The sequence below is a fragment of the Herpailurus yagouaroundi genome, unplaced genomic scaffold (assembly GCF_014898765.1).
Source record: "Herpailurus yagouaroundi ecotype Mexico unplaced genomic scaffold, PumYag 28, whole genome shotgun sequence".
NCBI lineage: Eukaryota > Metazoa > Chordata > Mammalia > Carnivora > Felidae > Herpailurus > Herpailurus yagouaroundi.
In genome coordinates this window covers 135,632,278-135,642,469 of record NW_024412376.1, presented here as the reverse complement: position 1 = coordinate 135,642,469, position 10,192 = coordinate 135,632,278, and the positions used below count along the sequence as shown (strand labels likewise).

General features: G+C 38.5%; 1 protein-coding gene across 1 annotated transcript in view; it reads left to right on the top strand.

Moving 5' to 3' along the window:
- KLB (klotho beta) overlaps window positions 1-10,192 on the top strand; it is a 34,552-nt gene that overhangs the window by 9,040 nt on the left and 15,320 nt on the right.

Here is a 10,192-nt window from a genome sequence, read left to right as displayed (position 1 = left end):
GAGAGAGAGAGAGAGAGAGAGAGAGAGAGAGAGAGAGAGAGAGAATCCCAAGCAGGCTCCACACTGTCAGCACAGAGTCCCATGTAGGGCTCAAACCCATGAACCATGAGATCATGACCTGAGCCAAAACCAAGAGTCAGATGTTTGACTGAGCCACCCAGGCACTGCTCTATCATACTATTCTTAATCATTATTATAAGAAGAATACCGCATACCTACCGTAGTGCCTGAAACTATACTAGGTACTTTTCATACATTGTCTCATTTGATTTGTACATCAACTCTGCCAGGTAGGTACTCTCATAGTCATTTTACAGTTGGTGACGCGGAAGCCCAGAGAAGTTTCTCTGAGGTTTATGTGATTTTTACTCCGTAATAATTGACAGAACCAAAATTCAAATCTTATCCATCTGAATCCAAGCTAACAAGGTTTAATGACATGAATCAGCTACCTGGCTTCAATGGAAAAGAACAATTTATAGTCTTAAAACCCATGGCAGTCACTTGCGTTGATGCTGACTCACAGATATTTAACTTCACTTTGCCTTTTTAAAGACCAGAACCATCCATCCACATATTTTATTTGTCCACAAAATCTATGAACAATTTATCCCTGACTCATACATTAACCATAAGGTTTTCCATGTGTTTCCATGATTTTAATGTTTTATTTGCTCAAAACTTTAGTGTCCCATTGAAGTAATGTTAGATCACATGTGTGTGCCCTTGGCAAAACCATTTGAAGTTTAATAAAAAAATTTTTTAATGTTTATTCATTTTTGAGAGAGACAGAGAGACAGAGTACAAGCAGGGGAGGGGCAGAGAGGCAGACATACACAGAATCCCAAGCAGGCTCCAGGTTCTGAGCTGTCAGCACAGTCACGGGGCTCGAACTCATGAGCCGTGAGATCATGACCTGGGCCAACGTTGGACGCTTAACCGTCTGAGCCTCCCAGGCACCTCGTACAGTTTAATACATTTTAACACAATTATTCATTTAATTAGCTAATGCATAGTACCTATACGATAATCCCATTAGCGTCTAAGACACTTCTAACAAAATATAGGAAATAATGATCAAACAAGTTAAGATTGGCATTCTGACAGGCATTTCTAATCAAATTTGAATACAAAGATGAAAACTGCTTATACATAAGAATTGCCAAAGACAGCTTCTATACTCAAAATACCATTGTCAGATAGGAGTCATGTAAAAAAACCTATTTGTAGAAGACAATTGGTATTCTAAAATCTTCAAGAGACTAATATTTACTTTTTCTTTTAAATGTTTATTTTTATTTTTGAGAGAAAAAGAGAGAGACAGAGTGTGAGCAGAGAGAGAGGGAGACACAGAATCCTAAGCAGGCTCCAGGCTGTCAACACAGAACCTGACGCGGGGCTCGAACTCACAGACCACAAGATCATGACCTGAGCCGAAGTTGGTCGCTTAACTGACTGAGCCACCCAGGCACCCCAATATTTACTTTCTCTAATCGTTCAGTAGAAAAAGTTATACTTCAGTGAATGATTAACAAGAGTTTAAGTAAATGTAATTATAAGTGTTCAGAGAATAACATTGTGATCATATTTAAACAGCTTGGTTTGATGTGAACACTCTCATACATGGAAAAGGAAGCCAGAGATCAGAAAATACTGTAAGCGATCAAAACGGTGCTGGATATGACGGAAAAAATGAACCGAGGAAAGCTTTGCATTAGTGTAAAAAATCTTACTGAGAAAACTGACAAGTCATTTAGTCTATGTTAAAAGAAAAGAGGGTCATTAAACAGACATTAGTGATTCTGTTGCTGAAAAGCAGTAGGAATGCTAAGAATAGATCAGAACTCCCAAACTTACTAACCAGTAAAGAGTGAATCACAGAAGTAATTAAAGTGGTTTCTGGGTGATCTGCCTGAAAATGCTTGGGGGAAGTCTTGAGGCTGGGGAAAACCAAATCTTTTAGTATTTTGGAGAGTATATTGATGGGTTCTTCATAGTGTCATATCTTGATTATGTGACTGAGTCTTAAATAAAGGGGGGGCTGAGGTTTACTGCTCTCAGTTCTTCTTTCATATTAATCACGTATATATTGTATGTCTTCTGCTCTTACCTTTGAATATCAACATTTATTATTATGGAGTAAAAAGGCATTATTTAATAGATAATAAAATCCAGAATAACTGAACTTTTTATAAGTTTCGGTTTTTCCCATGAGAGTTTTGGAACTTTGGAGAAACTAGAGTAATAGCTTAGAGCAATTAAATACACTGACAGAAACCATTTGTTTCAACCAATTCTCTTGACTTTTTAAAATTAGAAATATTATGCATTTTTACTGCAAAACATTCAAACAATACAGAAAGACATAAGTCAAAGTCAAAAATGGAAAGTCTCCTCTTATACCCTAACCCCACACCCCAGAAGTAACAACTGCCAGCAGCTTGCTCATTATCCACATACTTTTCTAGGTGTATATAAACACATATGTAAAGTCACATTTTTTTCACAAAATTTGAATCATATTATTATGCTAAGTTTCAGTTATCATTTCTGATTAATTGAAATGCAAAAGTATACTGCTTTTTTTTAAATGTTTATTTACTTTTGAGAGAGAGAGAGAGAGAGAGAGAGCAACAGAGTACGAGTAGGGGAGGGATAGTGAGAGAGGGAGACACAGAACCTGAAGCAGGCTCTAGGCTCTGAGTCGTCAGCACAGAGCTGGATTCAGGGCTCAAACCCCACTAACCGTGAGATCATGACCTGAGCCTAAGTTGGATGCCCAACCAACTATGCCACCCAGGCGCCCCAAAAGTATACTGCTTTTATCTACTTATTTCAGTACTTCTCTTTCCTATTAGAAGTTATACTTCAGGGCACCTGGGTGGCTCAGTCCGTTGAGCGTCTGACTTCTGCTCAGGTCATGATCTCACGGTTAGTGAGTTCAAGCCCCACATCAGGCTCACTGCTGTCAGCACAGAGCCCGCTTCAGATCCTCTGTCTTTCCCTCTCTGCCCCTCCCCTGCTTGCACTCTCTCAAAAATAAATAAAACATAAAAAAAAAAAAGAAGTTATACTTCATCTGAAGGCAGGAGTTATCTTGTTAATGTTTTTTCTAAATGCCCACCAAGGTGCCTTGTATTTGTTAAATAAGTATTTGTAGACTTGAATTTAAGCAATTAATCAATGTGAATGAATGGAGAGTGAAGAAAAAGATAAAATAGCCGTAGGTTAAAGGAAAAAGATAAAATGATTCATTGAAATTTGTTTTTGCTAACGTGTATGATTTCTCTAAGGGAAAAAAAAATAAATAAACAGAAGGTAATGCTAATGAATTCACTGTTTGATTAGGTACTGATATGGTGCCCCGGCTGGTGAGGCTGGATGAAGGTGTAATCAAAACCACGACTCCCAGTTTGCCTCTTTCCTTACAGTGTTACTGGCACCCAAAAACTGTCCCATGGGTTTCACAGTGTACTGGTCCTTGTTTTTGTGCCTTGTCTGTTACATACCCCTAGCACTGTCTCAGCCTGTTCAATCACCTTTGGGTCTAAGGCATAAAAGTATGCTTCAAAGGCATATAATTTAATGCATGTAATGTCCTGGAAATGACAGTGACGGAGAAAGCTGAAAGACTCAGTTCCAATCCTAGCTTTGCCACTGAGACATTGGGCAAGTTACTTACATCTTGGGCTTCAGCATCTCATCTATATAGAAGATATTTGCAGATTGGATCAAGTGACCTATAAGGTCCATCTCCTACCTCTAGTTAACAGGCAAGAGCCCAGAACTTGGAGAACCACAGTGTGGGCTTGACTTGGTTTCTGAAACTAGATAAGTCATTTAACCTCCCCATCCATTGGTCTCCTTGCCTCTAAAGTGGGAATGCTAATTGTACCTACCTTAATTCTCCTAAATAAAGATTAAATGAGATAGTACATGGGAAGCACTTAGAACAGTGCTCAGCCTATCTGGCCCTGGATACATGTTGGTTCTTATTACTATTTACACTATTAATTTTCTATGGTTCTGTAATTTAATCACTGTTTATTTGATCATGAAAATCACTAATCTTTAATGACCATTTAATTATGATTTGTTTGAAAATGGTGCTGCACTGAATGCTATACAACCACAGCATCCCTGCCCTCTTGGTCTAACATTCACAATGGTGTAAAGATCTCAATCCTCAATCAAGACGGTCAAGTGTAGAAGTGGTCCCTCAGGATTCATTTAGCTTCTGACACCAATGAGGACAATATCTAATGCCAACTTTGCTGGTTCTAGGAAAGGAGCCCAGGGAATTATACAGACGTGTTCCATGCTGGGCCAGGCACTTGGACAGCTACATGGTTTTCTGAAAACTCCAAATTTTTTCCATGACCTTTCTAGGTGATACTGAATTTCACATACATAGATATTTTCCTCTCAGCATGGAAGAGTGGGATACAATACCTTCATTCTATGACCGTTCAGTTCTTTTAATCAATTATAATCATGTACAGCAGGAAGAAAATATAATTTTAAAACAGTATGTTGTGGTTCATGTCAGATAGTCCCCAAGTGCTTCTAAATTTAGAACTAGTCAGACATATAGAAAGCAGGATGGTTTAGTAAAGTGACCAGAAAGGCCTGGGTTCAAATCCTAGCTTCACCAATGTCCAGCCTCTGTGAACCTCAGTTTCTTCTCTAAAATGGCAAAAATTAAATCTGCCTTGTAGGGGCTGTGCTATCGACAATGTGTGTCAGGTGACCAGCTGACTAGCTGACCCATACTGGGCATTCATTCAGCAAGTATTCTGTGTCAGGCTTTTCTCTGGGCATCTATAGGTACCACTGGAAACAAAATAGGTACAGTCTCTGCATTCAAGAGGCTTGGAGGCCAGGCATGGTTCTATATTATATGGGCCTGAAATGTGCAATCTGGGGGAACCTCTGTAAGAAAAAAAAATTAGACATGAAAGTTGGTACAAGAGTGAACATTTATTTGGAATGAGAAAAATATTACAACAGGTTACTGTGGGCTTGATTCAGATTCCTTTTTTTCCAAGGTCTCTTCAGGGAATTCATAAGGAATACTTACCTAGAAATGCTTCTAAATACAACCTGGCTTCCAACCCACCTAGCACATTCTATAGGGACCCATATAAGTGAGTGGCCCTAAAACTTCAGCTTCCTTTAGTTCATGGGAAATCTGCCTTTGTTGCAGGGCCCAAAAGGTCTTGTCTTATTTTTGTTATTGTAATAATTGTATTATTTGTAATTTCCAGAGTGTTTTCTATGTTGACTGTCTTTATTTTTTTTTTTTAATTTTTTTTCAACGTTTATTTATTTTTGGGACAGAGAGAGACAGAGCATGAACGGGGAAGGGGCAGAGAGGGAGGGAGACACAGAATCGGAAACAGGGTCCAGGCTCCGAGCCATCAGCTCAGAGCCTGACGCGGGGCTCGAACTCACAGACCGCGAGATTGTGACCTGGCTGAAGTCGGACGCTCAACCGACTGCGCCACCCAGGCGCCCCTATGTTGACTGTCTTTAAATCTTCATTCCTCAATCTTGAGGAAAGGCCTCAGGTCATCCACTCAGACCATTTTAGCTTCAATTATACTCTGAGATATGGTCCTTTTGCATGAAAAAAATTACTAACGATCACGATTGTTAATGTAATAATAACAGGAAGCTTAAAATATCATTCCAACCTCTGCAGACTTGGCATGCAAATGTTCTACTTGGGCAAGGAAATTGAACTTCAGTTAAGCATCAATTTACTAATATTGATTTCTTCTAAGGCCCCTTCTAATATCTGGGGAAACCCACAGATGCTTCGCTTAATTAATTATAAGGTTTATTCTAGACCTTTTTCCTTTTATGTTGCCAGGTTTAGATCCTGACTCAAACATTAGTTGAATTTAGTAATATTATCATTGAAATTAGACTTCTATAACAATATTAAAACCATTTTTTTGAAGGAACAAATATAGTAGAGTTTAGCTTTTACATGATTTCTACGGGGAAATCCTGAAACTATACAAACTGATAACGAACAAAGATTTGTCAGAATCATTTGAAAACATAACAATTGGAAAGAAAATAGGAAAATTCATTAAAACAAATTTTAATATTATCATTACTGAGCTATTCCAACTATAGAAAACATGAATTTGAACCATTAAAAATAGGATAGGTAAAAATTTTCTTTATGAAAGGTGGGAACTTTTGTTAATATTGAAATTCTCACCTAAGATTAATGAGGGATATCATTTCCCAGAGTTTCAAGATTCAAAAAAAAAATTAAAGAAGTAGCAGTCACATAATAAACTTTAATGAAATAATAGTTACATATTTTTTTAGCAAGGAACAGTAAAGTTTGCATATCTTAAACACCCAATAAATATTTGTGGAAATGAATGAATGTTAAATAAGCTGGAAGGGCAGTAATTATAATTAGCAGAAAACTGGATGCTAACATAAAGAAGTGTTGAGTAGATGAAACAAATGAATCAATGAGTCAAACCGAAATTATTATTATCATTATTATTATTATTATTATTATTTTGGTTTCAGGAATAGAATTTAGTGATTCATCACTTAACATACAACACCCAGTGCTCATCCCAACAAGTGCCCTCCTTAGTGCCCATCACCCATTTAGCCCAGTCCCCCCTCCCCTCCAGCAACCCTCAGTTTGTTCTCTACAGTTGAGAGTCTCTTCTGGTTTGCCTCCCCCTCTCTTTTTTTTTTTCTCCTTCCCCTATGTTCATCTGTTTTGTTTCTTAAATTCCACATATGAGTGAAATCGTATGGTATTTGTATTTCTCTGACTGACTTATTTTGCTGAGCATAATACCCTCTAGCTCCATCCAATCAAGCTGAAATTAATCCCAATCCAAATGGACAATGACTAAAACTCAATCAGCTGTAAAAAAATAAATGAGAACACACATGTCTAGCCATGAAACTCGAGAGGTAAGGGAGAGCTGGCTGCAGAACACTCTTCCTGCCCACGTAGACTTCCTACCATTGTTTTCCACAGCAAGTTAAAGTTATCTTCAGCTTCATTTTTTAAAGCACAGTACTTCAAATTTACATTTGTGTAGTCTTCACAGAGTCTTCACATGTTTTACCTCATTCGATCTTCACTACGATTGTCTAGCGTGTTTCTTTTTAGCTTAGGATAACAGAGGGAGAGGGAAAACTGAGGCTATCAGAGGGAATGATTTACCCAATTGGCAGTAGGGCCAGTACTAGAGCCTAGGTCTCTTGCTTTCGGGACCTGGGTCCTTTCCCCTATGATACCATGTAGGTAAGTAGCAGTTTCCTGTCGCTCTTGATAACCATGTATCCCCAAATACAGCAATGTTTTGAAGGAGATGGTCAAAGAATACTCACACCAATGGACAAAATGTGTGAAGAGTAATTTGGAAATATGTAAAACAATTTTAAAAATAGGTAGCCCATTTGTGGGATTAGTAGAAGGAAATAAATCAAGCACATTAAAAGCTATATGCCCAAAGTTAGTTATTGCAACGTTATTTATGACAGGAAAATAAAATGAGAGGAAGGAAGGAAGGAAGGGAGGAAGAAAGGAAGGGGGTGGGAACCAAGCTAATTCCTATCAAAAGAGAGAGATGACTAAGTAAGCCATATTTCATCAAATTGGTGAATGGTTATGAAGATTAAAAAGATGGAAACTGTTCAAAGGGATATTAGCTGGGAAATATATTTGGGAAAGCTGGATGGGATCACAGAAATATGAAAACAGTTTGCTATGATTGTAGGGTTTTAAATAAATTTTAACAGTGTTTACTTAATACTTTATGAAATAGCTTTAACAATAAACAAGTTTATAGTTCACATGAAGATATTTCAACCAAAGTGTGACTAAAATCATGCACAGATTTGGAAATTTAGCTTTCGACAAATGATTGCGGGTTCCTGAAACACAGACACGGGTGATATGCTACGTTTGCTCATCTGTCTTCAGCCCGTACTCTCCACAGCCTTCCCTTCCACCAGCGTCCCGCCATGTCTTCCTGATCTCTGACCCCGTCTTCATCTTGTTTCTGAAATTGTGCCGATATCTTATTTGCTTCCTATCGTTCATAGAACTTATCTGAATCTGCTCTCCTAGGGGCATCAAAGAAAGCTGCTATGTTAGACTAGAGGAGGGAACAGAAGAAGATATTTGGCCCCTGGCTGTCTCTCAGTGACATCAGGCCCTGATAGCTGGCTCAAAAGGAAAAAGCTGCTGACTTCCCCTTTAAGCTACTGAATCTGAAGAACAAAGGTTGAAGCTCCCTTAAATCAATCATTCCAAAGGTAGACGGCCTTGTACAAGATAGAGGGTAACCTTGGAAAATCGCACAAGGAGTGTTGTGCAAGGCTGCAGGGCCAGGCCACACTCCTAAACCCCATTTTGGTTTTCCCAACAGACCTCCTTTATGAGTGCCAGACCAAAGGACATGCATGGATATCCCCATTTCATTAAGATTTATGTCAAACTCACTATGTTGGAGCAATACTTTTTACCTTGTTACTTAGCAAACAGGATCAAGTTATAACCATAAGTACCACACAAAGAACCTCCCCCACATTATCCACATGAGAATGGAGAGGCTGTCTTCAGTCCTGAGCAAAGATAACCATGGATACCTTGATAGCCTATGCAAATAGCAGCAAAGGTGAAAGAGACACTGGGGAATACGAAGGTCACCTTGGGGCATGACAACGCGCGCGCGTGCGCGCGCGCTTGTGTGTGTGTGTGTGTGTGTGTCCTGAAAACTTGCTTGGAAGGGAGTTGCCAATGTACATGTCTGTTGTCTTCTAAGCTGTTCTATTTCTCATTAAAATGCTGATACAACCAAGATTTTATCACAGCTTAGGTCATCTTTCATATAATCACTGAAATCTGCAATAGAATATCTCTATCTTAAAGAAATTCCCCTCTCCTTTTTTTGCTCCCATTAGGACTGTTTTAATGAATGTATACTGATTCCATCTCACTCTTCCTCTAGTGTCTGATAACATCATATTTGGGCAGTTAGTTTATGACTTGGAATCTTACATGTTTAGGGCTTTACACTTTACACATCACAGGTGCACAACAGCCCTGAAGAGATGTACTGATGATCACTGCGGCTTTTGTGAGTGAAACTACTGAGGATACCGAGGGATTAAGTGACAGATCAGAATAAAGCAAAGAATGCTTCCTTTCCACTCATGCATGATTGCTTTCATATCGAATCAGAAAAAAACAAAAAACAGTTTTCAAGTCTTTCTGTTGTGATTCCAGCCCCAGAAAATCCCAGAAAGGGTGAAGAAGACCACTTCAGGTGAAGTCTGTCCCAGGCTCTCCTGTGATTCCTTCCAGGAACCTTCCAGGTTCCAGGTAGGGGAGAAGGCCACAGCCTGAATATTTCTTTAGGAGGAGAGCATTCTTAAGTATCCTTGGGAATGTCTGGGTGCTAAATGATTCCAGGATTTTCCAGTGAAAACTGATCAAGGACAGGTAGAATGGAGGTAACACTTCGAGGCAAATACTCCTTCAGAAAATCTTTCAAGGAATTATTTAAATTAGCTATTATTGCATAAAGCAAGGAGGCATCAGTTCTAGAATCCTTACCTCTTACGGTAACACCTATCTTTCCTCATCCTAACATGATTTATGGACCATTTTCAGTGTCCATAGGATCTATTAAGTTCGAACCATTGCTCATATTTGATTGTTTTTGGCTTATAAAAGGGCATTTCACATAATTCAACCCAATATAAAATACCTCTAATGAGCGAAAGAGAAGCTAAGGAATAAAATGGAAAGCAGATATTGTGGGTTAAAAATAGTAAGGTTTTGTGCACTTGTTTTAGAAACACCCAAACAGAGGAGAAATTGAGACATCTGGGAAGAGACATCAGAAAGCAAGCAAATCAATTGCCCCGGGAAGAGGTGGCTGTCACACAGATAACAGACAATTCTAAGTCTAGCCAGGACATGAAGTGGCCTTGAGCATTAACTGGCCCGGAGTCCTTAATTGTAGTCCTTGACATTTGCTCCTGCTGATATAGCTCATGACTCTTTACCCAGCTTCTAATTACTTTTCCACTTAATGACCTATTTTATGCCACTTTACATGTTTTCTTTCATAAATTCAGTATTTTTTAAAACATTATTTATTTATTTATTTATTTATTTATTTAT